Raw genomic sequence first — 12,227 nt, forward strand, 5'->3', positions numbered from 1 at the left:
TTAAAATCACAATGTCATCCACTGGAAAGAGGAAAGTTTTAAAACCTGCCAAACCAAATATCAGCAAAGATGTGAACCAACTGGAATATTGTTGATTGAAGTAAAAAACTGTGCTACCACTTTGGACAACTCTGGCAGTTTTTTATAAAGTTAAGCATACTATGATTAACATTTTCACTCCAAAATGAAGTTTACCCAAACATTTAGGTATTTATCCAAACGTCCACAAAAGTATTTGTTCCAGAATGTTTGTAGCAACTTTCTAAATAATAGACCCAAACTGGAAACAATCCAAATGTCCATCAATAGAAGAATAGATTAACATTTGATATGTTTATATAGTGGGGAATTACTTAGCAATATAAAAATCAAAGAAGTAATGATAAATACAACATGAAGAAGTACCTAAAATACTGTGCCGGCTGTGTGATCAAAAACAAAAACAAACAAACAAACAAACAAAATAATAGGTAAAATAAATCTAGAGAGTAAGAAATAAAAAGAATGTTGCTATCTAGAGTAGGGACTGATAGGAACCAAGCATGAGGGAAATTTCCAGAGTGATAGAAATAATCTATTTCCCTATGAAAGCCAAGGTTTCATGTATGCATGTTTCAAAACTTATCAAATTGCATATTTTATATTTACATGTTTCATTTCTTCATCTCAGATTAAAAATAAACTAAGTAGCAGACACTATGCCCATGCCATCACCATTTTACCCCTTTCCCAGAATGCATACATACATAGTGGCTGGAACTTTAGCAAGTATCTTGAATCTTCACATGATGTTGAGTGTGTAAGGCATTGGCTAATGTTGATTTAGCAGAAAAAGAAATAGAGTTTAGGTATCTATTAACCATGCTCTGATATTTTAGATGGAGTGCTTATTTCAAAGCCTTATTTGTTATTTGGATTTTCTGTTATATGCAGCTAAACATAATCTTAAGCAATAGTAGATAAAAAGAGATATTGTATATGTTTAAATGAGATACAATCTCAAACATCAATTACAATATATCTGTTCATAGACTGGACAGAAAGATGTGTGAACTCATCTAATTTATGCTCTTTTATTTTGAGGAAAAATGCATATCAAATGCTGCAAAATTCTTAAAACCTGTAAAGGAAACAATAGCTCAATCATTTATGTATTTCAATGTCTTCTAATAGAATGGTCCAAATGCCACTTGCTGTAATTGGGGGCCATATTTCGAGGGATGGGACATACAATTCTTGGTGGAAACATAGAATTTATCTGATTTCATATTTAGTAGGAAGTTTTGAATGATGTCTCCATTCTGTAGGAAAGCCATTTGAGAAAAACTGTGTTTATTAACTGTTTCTTTGCCCACCCTTCCCATAGTCCTTTCTTCCCACCTCTCTTTCCTACTCTTCCCCTCTTCCCTTACTTTTCTTTCTTCTTCCCCATTTCTCTCTGTTTTACTCTATTTTATTTATTTCTCTTTATTTATTTTCTTTCCATTACAGATGCCTTGCCATAATATTTATTTTACTATAATACTGAGTGGTTTGTTCTAAATAGGTGATTTACCTTAAATATTGGGAGAATGGTGAGTTCAAGGTTTTTTGTGTCAAGATTCTCAGGCAGCGCCAGTTAGCTCAACCCTGTACCTGAGACCTCATTGATCCAGAGCCCCCATCTGGTATGTGGGTTTACCTGAGTTAGTAATGCAAGTTTAAAAAGATTATTTGAAGTTTAGTCCCATATGAGTAACTTATTATTGTTTATGTTGAACTCCTTTGAACACTAGGGAAATGCTATAGCTTGCTTTCGGAATTCATGGACAATTGTGTGAGGGATTGGTTGTGATTATAGTTCAGAATCTAATACAATTGCTTACAGAGGAAAAAATTGCTCTAAAAACTTCACTCTTTATATTTTGGTATTGTTTTGTGTGAAAACATTCATCAATTATTCTGTTTATATTCACTGACCACTATTTGGGTACCAAGACCTGGCCTTATGGGAGAAAGAGTTCTTGAACTATTTGAAATCTATTGTCACTGACCATCATATTTAAAGAAATGGGGGAGTAAATGTATGACCCTCCCTTAGAGGAGATGGAAAACCTGTTAAAGTAATTGAAGACTATTTTTTAAATATGTTTACCTATATAAACATGTAGTATCAGAAATAAAGCAAAAGTATTGTAGCATGGTTGTGGCAAATATTCAAAAACTGAAGAATTACAGTTAATTTTAAAATAAATAACATATTTGTTCCAGTAAATAATCTCTATGTACTGAGTCCTTAATTTTATTTAAATTTTTTTATTTTAAGATTTGAAATGAAATTGAACTCACTAGTCAAGCAGATCCTTGTTCAAAAAGATTTAACAGTGTTTTATGTGCTAAACTTATCTTTGTTTCTTAATATGAGTAGCTGTAAGAGATTATAAAAAGAGTGAAATATGCTTAAAACTGTGAATAAAGAATAGGGATGTTTCAAATGATGGCATAAAAGTTTCCATTAATACTTTATATTTTTCTCATTAATTTAACAACAAATTTCACATCCATTTTTGAGAGATTCTAAAAAGAAAATTTAAATTAGTTAATGTAATGATTTTATTCACTCTTCATTAAGTGTTTTTGGAGTGTTACTATTATGCTAAAAATAACTATTAAGTAGAATATGTTAAAATATGTTCTGAAGAAATTGCAAAACATCACCCAAATGCTGTGAATAAATTCAAAGCTCTGAGTGAATTCAAATGACAATCCAGGGTATGAGGAGATTTTGCAGGTTTAATATTGGATCGCTGTTGATCTTTTGGTAATAGTGGAAACTAGAGAGCCCCTAGAAAGGTAAAGAGATGCAAGTATATTTGTGACCTTGGAATGACAGAAACTAGTGTGATGTCACACTGTGTGCCAGAGACCCTGATATTAATTTTTTGAGCGATATTATGAAGACTTATAAGACTATTTATAAACAATTAATAAAAGAAGCTGCAGACATTTGGAACCAGCAGGAATTTAGTAGGAATAAAACATCCCAAATTAAACTAATTGCTTTTTTTTTATTATTATTATGTTAGAAGAGTAGAACAAGGGAGTCCCATAGCTATAAAGTATGTTTTTTTTTTTTTTGTAAATAAAATCATTTACTATTTTTCACAGACTAATTTCATGGATGTGCAAGATAAATGAGCTCTGTGTAACAGCGACTAGAGGAATATTTAGGTTTTAATAGACATCTCAAATAGTGCTGATTAAGTGGTCAATATTGATTTTAAGGGAAAGTTCATTATATCATAAGTCTCTTTCATCAGACCAGTCCTGACCCTATTTATACTTTTGCCATTCACTTTAATGAGAATTTGTCAAACTATGTCAATGTCGTGAACCTCAAAATGAAAAGTTGATACATTGTGTGATATACTCATATAGAAAACAAAAATATATATAAAAAATAAAATATATGTAATGCTACATTTGTATATAAATAATTTTCATAAAGCCCTGTATAAGATGTCCAGAATAATTCACCACGTACATGACAGAATCATATTTAAAAATGGAGTATAGGGGCGTCTGGGTGGCTCAGTAAGTAAAGAGTCCAACTCTTGATTTCAGCTCAGGTCATGATCCAGGATTGTGGAATAGAGCCCTGTGTCCAGCTCTGTGCTCACCAGAGTGGCTTGGGACTCTCTCTCCCTCTGCCCTTCCCCCTAGTTGCACTCTTTGTCTTTCTAAAATAAATAAATAAAATATTTAAAGAAGGAATATAACTTCTCTTTGATGGCATACTTCACTTGAACTTTGAGATCATAAGTACTAAAGGTTACTATGAGACTAGAGTGAGTTCATATAATAGCTTATGTGACAAGATGACCAGCCATTCCCATATCTTCCCAGTTAGCACATCCTATAAAATTTCAGGATTTGGTATGCGAACTTAATAGTATATTTAAAAATTCAAGCAATATGGTCTGACAAGAAATGGCAGAAAGTGGTGAAAGAAAAAAAAATTATGTCAAGAAAATGAAAAAAAAATGAGTATGTTTTTCATGAAAAAAATGGGTATGTTTGTCATAAAAAATAGTAATGGTGTTTGAGGCGATATAGATAATAGTCTTTAGTTTAAGTGTTGTAGTAAAGAGTGAATTATATATACTAATATAGAACAAAACAGAGTGAATTAGATGTGCTATATATAGCACTAGTAGATGGGGAAGAACAGATATAAGAAAGGTAGTTATGGGGATAGAACAATATTAACAATAAAAACAGGAACTTAAAAACAAATAGTGCCAATCAAAATTAGATATATTGCTTCATGTAGGGAAGTTTCTTGATCTTGAACAGGTTCATTTAGTTGAAGTTAGAAATTTTAGTCCACTCATTTATTGTTTAATTATATTCCTGATACAGGGGTCCTAAAACTCTTTTAAGTTCTTAAGTGAAAAGAGCACTTTTTTTCTCATGAGGTGAGGATCTGTGTGGCTCCTAGATGAGGGCTAGTTGTCAGAAAGACCAAGCCATGATTAGAAAGTTGGAGTTTTCAGCCCCACTCTATATACTTCTTAAGAGAAAGAAGAGGAGCTGGAAATGGAGTTTAATTGGTCCTGCCTACTTGGAGAAGCCTCACATATAAAATCCCAACAGTAGTGGGTTCAGAGTGCTCTCAGATAGGAGAATACATCCACAATGGGAAGGTGACACACCCCAGCTCCACAGGGACAGAAGCTCCTGTGCCGAGGACACTCCCAGACATTGCCCTAAGTATCTCTTCATCTGGCTGTTTTATCTGTATCCTTTATCATATCCTTCAACAAGCTGGTAAATGTAAGTAATTCACAAGTTCATGAGCTCCTCCTAACTCTTAGGAGTGGGGCCATGGGAATCTCCGATTTATAGCCAAATCAGACAGATGTTGCGGGTAACCTGAGACCTACCACTTGTGATTAGCATCTGAAGTGGGCGAGGCAGTCTCAAAGGCCTGAGCCTTTTGCCTGTGGGATCTGACACCACCTTGAAGGAGATAATTTCAGAACTGAGTTAATCCAGCTGGCATTGTGGAAAAATCACTCGGTGTGAAGAAAAATCCCCACACAGTGGGTGACCAGAAGTGTCGGAAGTTAAGTGTTATGGGTGTGTGGTAAAGGAGAAACACAGGCAGGAGGAACTGGGTTTTTCTCTACTTAGGAAGAGACTGGGCTGTTTTCTATTCCATCTTTGGATGGAAAGGAAAGAAAATAATTTGTTGTTCCAGCAGTCAGTCACACTGTCTCCCGTTTATGAGAATTTGTATGTAAAGACAGAAGGAACTGGGGCGTCTGGGTGGCTCAGTGGGTTAAGCCGCTGCCTTCGGCTCAGGTCATGATCTCAGGGTCCTGGGATCGAGTCCCACATTGGGCTCTCTGCTCAGCAGGGGGCCTGCTTCCCTTCCTCTCTCTGTGATCTCTTCCCTTCCTCTCTCCTACTGTGATCTCTCTCTGTCAAATAAATAAATAAAATCTTTAAAAAAAAAAAAAAAAAGACAGAAGGAACTGCAAAATAGGACAAAGTCCTAGGAAAAAATGTCCGTAGATTTTTGTTGTGGATTCACTCAGAGCCCCCGTTTTCCAACTTCCCTGAAACTTGAGTGTTCTCATTTCTGGTCTGTTATTTATGGTTTAAATCTTTAAGGCTTGATCCCCTTGAAACATAATTTTGAGTCTCTAATACTGGCTTTTGCAAATCACATGCATCCCCTTCAAGGAAAATATCTGAGCTTTGAGTATTTTAAAATATAGACCTAAAATATACTGTTTTTTTTTTTCCTCTTAAAAGTATCACCAAAGAGGAAGTTCACTTGAATATGGAAAGAGAATAGGCAACAACAAGTGCTAGTGGAAAACATGGTTAATTTGAAATTTTGATTTACGAGAAAAATATGTATCCACACATAGGCTATTTTTTTTTAAATCACTCATTTTTCTTCTGTTTCCATGAAATTTACTAAGAATTATAGTAAAGTGAGTGATGAATTTATGCACATTTTATGTATGGGGTGGAGGGAAAAACCCATTAATACTCACCCATAATATCTGTTTCTTTTGCCTTATAACTGCATCAGATATTAAATTAGACCATTTAAATTTGTTGACTTAATATTCACAATTTCTACTAACACTAACACAGTATGACCCCAGATGTCCATGACCTGCAGTAATTTGTGATTGAGCTATGGCACAATCGTTAATCAAGAATTTCGAAAGACTGGTGAGTAATACAGCTAATGAAGGAGCCCAATTGAATATAATGCAACCACACCTCAAAGAATTGTTATTTCTTGGTTATTGTAACTTATGCAGTAGCTTATATAAAGTTAAAACAAAACAAAACAAAACAAAAACAAAAAACAAAACAAAACAAAAAACAAAAATTGTTTTTTTTTTTAATATCTCTAAAAAGAAAGCCATTGGTAGTGCTCATTAAAGGAATAAAAAACAGATACAGAAGTCAAAGAAAATGATGATTTTTGGTAAAACATGAAATATTTTGCATCAAGAGCATACCTCTGCCCTTGATATTTCCTGTAAATTGGTTGTTGGATCTAGAGGCTTAATCATATTGAGGTCTGATTTTTAGGGAGCAAGACTATTTTATAGATAGTAGCCTGTCTTTCATCAAGTGGCTTGCAATATCTGGTTGTCTCTCTTTTGGGATGTTAAAATCAAAAGCAAGGGATATTCAAAACAAGAGATGGCAAATAGGATTTTTCCTTCTTACTTGTTAAACACTTTTATTAATAGAAATTTTCTCATATTTACTATTTTGTTATCAGTGACATGATTTGTGTAAGAAAGATTAAATATTTGATTTCTTCTCTTTATTTATCTGTTTCAAAATATAGGGTTGGCTTTATAATATCTTCCAAAGGGATCCATTAGATTTTGTGTGTGATGGTGAATATCATGAAAGCATGGAATTTAAATACAATTGATGGATTTAAATGCACTGAAATTATATCTGTACTGATATTCATATAATTTCCATCTTTGGTTGGTGGGAGCCTCTTTAAATTGATTCCCAAGTCATTTTGACGTGACTCTTGTAGCATTTGACAGTTCCTTGCAGTCTGGTAAAGGAAGGTGACCCAAGATCATCTTGCACATTTTATAATCCAGACATAACATTACTAATTTTCCTACAAATCACTAGTTTATTTTAGTTTCAATTGGATTTCCAAGGTTATAATTTGAAAGCCAGTAGAACGTTTATTGCTACCAGCTTGATCATTATTATTTTTAGGCCTTTTCAGGAGTCTGTGCTATACTATAACATAGAAATGCAATAAGCAAAATCCAAATCATGGAAAAATCAACTAGATAAACAATCTGGCGAATCAATATTTTTCTAATGTGGACTGACCTCCAGACATAGTTAACAGGCATAGCATAATAATGTTCAGTATACATCTCAATTTAAGTCCTCTCAGTTTGATTAAGCATTAGAATACAGCATAAAATTCTGTTTTGGAGTATTAAAGGGTTTAGAAGGCCTATAAAAAAGGATACCATTAGGCAAAACTTAGTTGTTATTATCCCTTGACTAATACTATAAAAAGAAAGTTCATGTTTTGTGTGTGTGTGGTAAACTTAATGACCAGAGGATAAGTTCAGTTAGCACTGAATTCCACATTTTTCTGTGATTACTACAAAATAATTTCTCACTAACCCTGAGTCAGTACACTTTATTTTTTAAAATTATGCAATCTAAGAGGGAATGCAAAATTTAGGTCATAATGAAATATAAAAACTAAATTGTTTCATTTCTTTAGAATTGTTTTTAAATGCTCTAGCAAATGCTTGGGTACTCTCTCCAATCTTTTGTTCTTCAGTCTAACTTGAGCAGGACATACAGAGTTCCCAAATATGTCCATAGCTTCTTGTGTCTCTCTGAATGAGAATGATAAGAATGTTCTCTGGCCTGTCTAGCCTGAAAGGCCATTGCAAGGGGCAATCAGAATTTTCAGGGAGCTAATACCTCAGAAACAATCCTTAACCGTGACAAGAGGGGAGGACAGATACCCAATTTTTCTTGCCTCTCAGTGGTTAATTTATGCATTCACCCATATTTCATTGGTTTCCTTCCATTCCTTGTGAGAACCAGAACGACCAGTCCTGTTGATTATGCAAGACCGAAAACTTAAAAATCACCCATATCAGTTATGCAATTAAACCACAGAATGTCTTCTGACTTGCATATGCATACTTCTTTGTTTAGATCTTTCTGCCTAGCTTGCACCAGACAACTATCTTTTTTTTTTTTTTAAGATTTTATTTATTTATTTGACAGACAGAGATCACAAGTAGGCAGGGAGGCAGGCAGAGAGAGAGGAGGAAGCAGGCTCCCTGTTGAGCAGAGAGCCCGATGTGGAGCTCGATGTGGAGCTCCATCCCACGACCCTGGGAACATGAGCTGAAGGCAGAGGCTTTAACCCACTGAGCCACCCAGGCGCCCCCAGGCAGTTATCTTAAGAAATGAATCAATACAATCACTTGTCACCTTTTCATGTCCCACCCTAAGAACTCTTTTTTTAAAGGTTTCATTTATTTATTTGACACAGACAGAGACAAGTAGGCAGAGAGGCAGGCAGAGAGGGGGGCAGGAAGCAGAGTTCTTGCTGAGCAGAAAGCCTGATGCAAGTCCCTGGGATCATGACCTGAGCCAAAGGCAGTGGCTTAACCCACTGAGCCACGAAGGCGTTCCCCGTCCTAAGAATTTATGAGTCCAACCCATAAACAAAAAATATTGTACATTAGTTTTCCACACTACTCAAAACTGTCTATGCAATGTTCTTCCTTGGATGATAGTAAATAATTAAAATTCTGTTTGCTTATACTATAACTTATTTATTTACCTGAAGAGAGGGTGTTAATCTCAATTCTTCATCCCAATTCCTGCTGCATATCTGCTTTTGTGAGAATTGAAACTAAGACAAATATGATGAAGAATATATTAAAGATTCCATTTCAATTACTGTTATATACCTTATCAACATAAAATAGAAGAGCAAGAATAAAGAATGAACCTTAAATGTGATCACCTTATAGTAGCTCAAGTCATTTTCTTTTTTCAAGCAAACTAACTGAAACTTGTAGAGTTTAAATTTTATGCATAAGATCACATAACCAAATGCTAACAGCAAAAGTCTAATTCTCTTCCTCAACATTGTGTCAATGATTTCTTTTAGTGGTGATAGGTTACACTAATATTTGATCTAACCTATGATAAAATAAATCTTTACAAACACTTATTGGAGTTAGCTTAAAAATCCATGACTTCATAATAGAGAGGTTTTTTCTTGAACATTAGGAATCTTGGAGTTTACCATTTCCACTTACTGTATTTGTGTCCTCTCAAAACTCGTATGTTGAAGCCCTGATTCCCAAAGTGATTGTATCTACAAATAGTCTTTAAATGGTAATTAAGTTTAAATGAGGTCATAAGGGTAGGGGTCTAATCCAATAAGACTGCGACTTTTTAAGAAGAGAAAGATCTCTCTCTCTCTCTCTCTCTGTTCTTGTCAGTCTGTCTTCTCTTTCTTCACTCACAGTAAGAAGGCAGCCATATGGAGGCCAGGAAGAGCTTTCACCGGAACCTGCCATATAGGCACACTGATCTCAGTCTTCCAGCCTCCAGAACTCTGAGATAAGAAATTTGTTGAAGTCACTTGGCCTATGGTATTGTATTATAGTAGCCCAAGCTGACTAAAACAGCATTTCTAGATTTAGCTCATAAAAACATACCATGCACAATTTTCCATGTTTTGTTTTGTTTTCTTGGAAACTATTTGTGGGCGAATCCTGGCATCACCACCTAAATAATCACATATTGATCATGAACACCTGTTTTAAAATTCATGTGTTTAATCAATTTCTATTTACTAAGTGACAAATTTGGGGTTGTATCTATTATAGTAGTCAGGGTTACCTCATACACTGCAATTAATATCTTGAAGTAGTAGGGTGCTGACATAATGGACACTAGAAATAGTGTTAGTGACTTAATAGTCAAGTGGTAGACAGAGAAAATGACAATTTCTGGGGCTGAACAGGTAGAGAGCCATATCATGCAGCGACAAAATACCTGGGTCACCAATGTCTACGAGGCAGATTACTTACCTACTAGTTTATCTTCTTAGGTACAGAGATAGAAAGCATTTTAGTGATAAAGGTATTATAAGAAAATGCAGAACCAGGAAAGAATTGGTCAGTTTGAAAGCAGAGGTAAATGGAATAGAGCAAGCCTAAATGTTGAAGGTCTCAAAGGATCAGAAAAGTGAATTGATTATACATCCCAAACAGTAGGAGATCAAATTGAAAAAAAAAAAAAAAAAAAAAAAAAAAGCTTTGATAAAAGCCCTCAAAAACTTCAGCTTTTTGTCCTGTAGGAAAACTCAAATTAGCTGTGTCTCTCCACTATATATCAGTGGTCCCCGCCACCTTCAGCTATATTAACCTGAAAGAGATTCATAGAGATGAGAATATACAGAAATAAATTAGCCTTCAGAAAAATGGATAGGAAAGAACTGTGGTGTTGTCACTGGCATATGGTACTAAGTGCAAGCAAATAGATGAAGAATATAAATTTTTGAACAGTATTTCTAAAAGGTCCCTAAATATGAGTTAAAGAATTAAAAAAAAAAAAAAAACCTAGTAACTGTTTTATCATTAAAACAACTTTTGCATGTCCAGATTTACAGTATTAGGAAGTGAGGTATGAAAGCTCTATGTCATTCAAAGGGAAGATACTTACAAATTACCACCTCAGCTATGGGCATGTGGAATAAAGAGGAAAAAGAACTTTCTGGAGAGTGGAGCATGGCCCACAGAGAAAAACAGACAGAGGATTTCCTCCCAGAGTGTAGAGTTAGTATCTAATCTGGAGATTCCCTCATCTCCAGGGCACAGAGACCTTGTGATGCCTACCTGGCACAGGTTCATCTTGTTACAAGCCAATGGCCGCCATGCATCTCTCACTAATTTTGCTTTCCAAATGGGAATATTAATTATATTTACCCTGTCTTCATTGTACCATCTGGTATTGTAGAATGAGAAGCTACAGACAATTTGTCTGCTTATATCATTGAACCTGGACTGTGAAGAGTCACTTCTGGACCTGATAAAGAGATGCGTTTTGTAGTCACCCGGAGCTCCTGGACCTTGAGCTGAATAGAACTTTGGTTTATCTCTGTTGGATAAAGGAGTGAGCATATTCTGTATGGGAGAAGGTTAAAGACATTTGATACCCCAAAGGGAAGATTATGTTAGAGATTGGGTAAATATTCATCTAACCCATTTCCTCTTCCACCAAGGTTCTGAGGAAAATTACATTCTCCAGCTTTCTTTGCACTTAGTTTTGGTCATTTGAGTGGATTCTGTGAATAGAATGCAAGACAAGGCTTAGTCCTAGATCTGCCTCTCAAAGAGAATGAGTTAAATTTACTTATATTTTCTGTACCTTACTTTAATCCTCATCTACCCATTTGCTACAAAAATAAAAACTCAAGATAAAGTAAAACAAGTGTTCAGAATAAAGTAATTTTTTGCATGTTTTAATTGCAATACATGAATTCAACCCTACAACATCCAAAAATTATGAGATACTCTGCAATAAAGAGATCTGTTTAACCCAGCAACTTATTTTTTAATCTTTAAACTCAGTTTTCATCTAATACTTTTTCACATACAACAGAACTGATGTGCTGTGGAGATACAGTTCAGAAGGTGTCTGTGGGATAAAGATTATCATAAATTTGGAGAAGGTGATATCTTCTGTGTTAGTGAGCATAAGTCTACTATTTCTTCCATGCATTGGACTGCCGTTCGTTGGTTTGCCATAAGCCCCAGTTCCTGATGATCCATCAATTTCTTCTAAGATGGAACTAAGCTTTAAACTTCTATAACTGGGAAGTTTCTGATTTGGTCACACACATTCCATAAGTCCTTTCCATCAGTGTTTAACTCCGCATCTATGTCCCTTTATTTTCACTGGCAGACCATCTAATGCCAGTATCACCTCGGTGTCCTTTTTTTGGGTATCTAAAAAGAGTTCCAAATTATAGGTAAGAGAACACCCAGTCTACTCCTCAAAGCATTTGGGGACCTCTTAGTGACACTGAGGAGATTCAGATGAGGTACCTAGAGCAAAGCCAAATATATATATATATATATATGTATATATATATATATATATTTAAGCCATTT

The sequence above is a fragment of the Mustela lutreola genome, chromosome 7, assembly GCF_030435805.1.
Source record: "Mustela lutreola isolate mMusLut2 chromosome 7, mMusLut2.pri, whole genome shotgun sequence".
Classification (NCBI taxonomy): Eukaryota; Metazoa; Chordata; class Mammalia; order Carnivora; family Mustelidae; genus Mustela; species Mustela lutreola.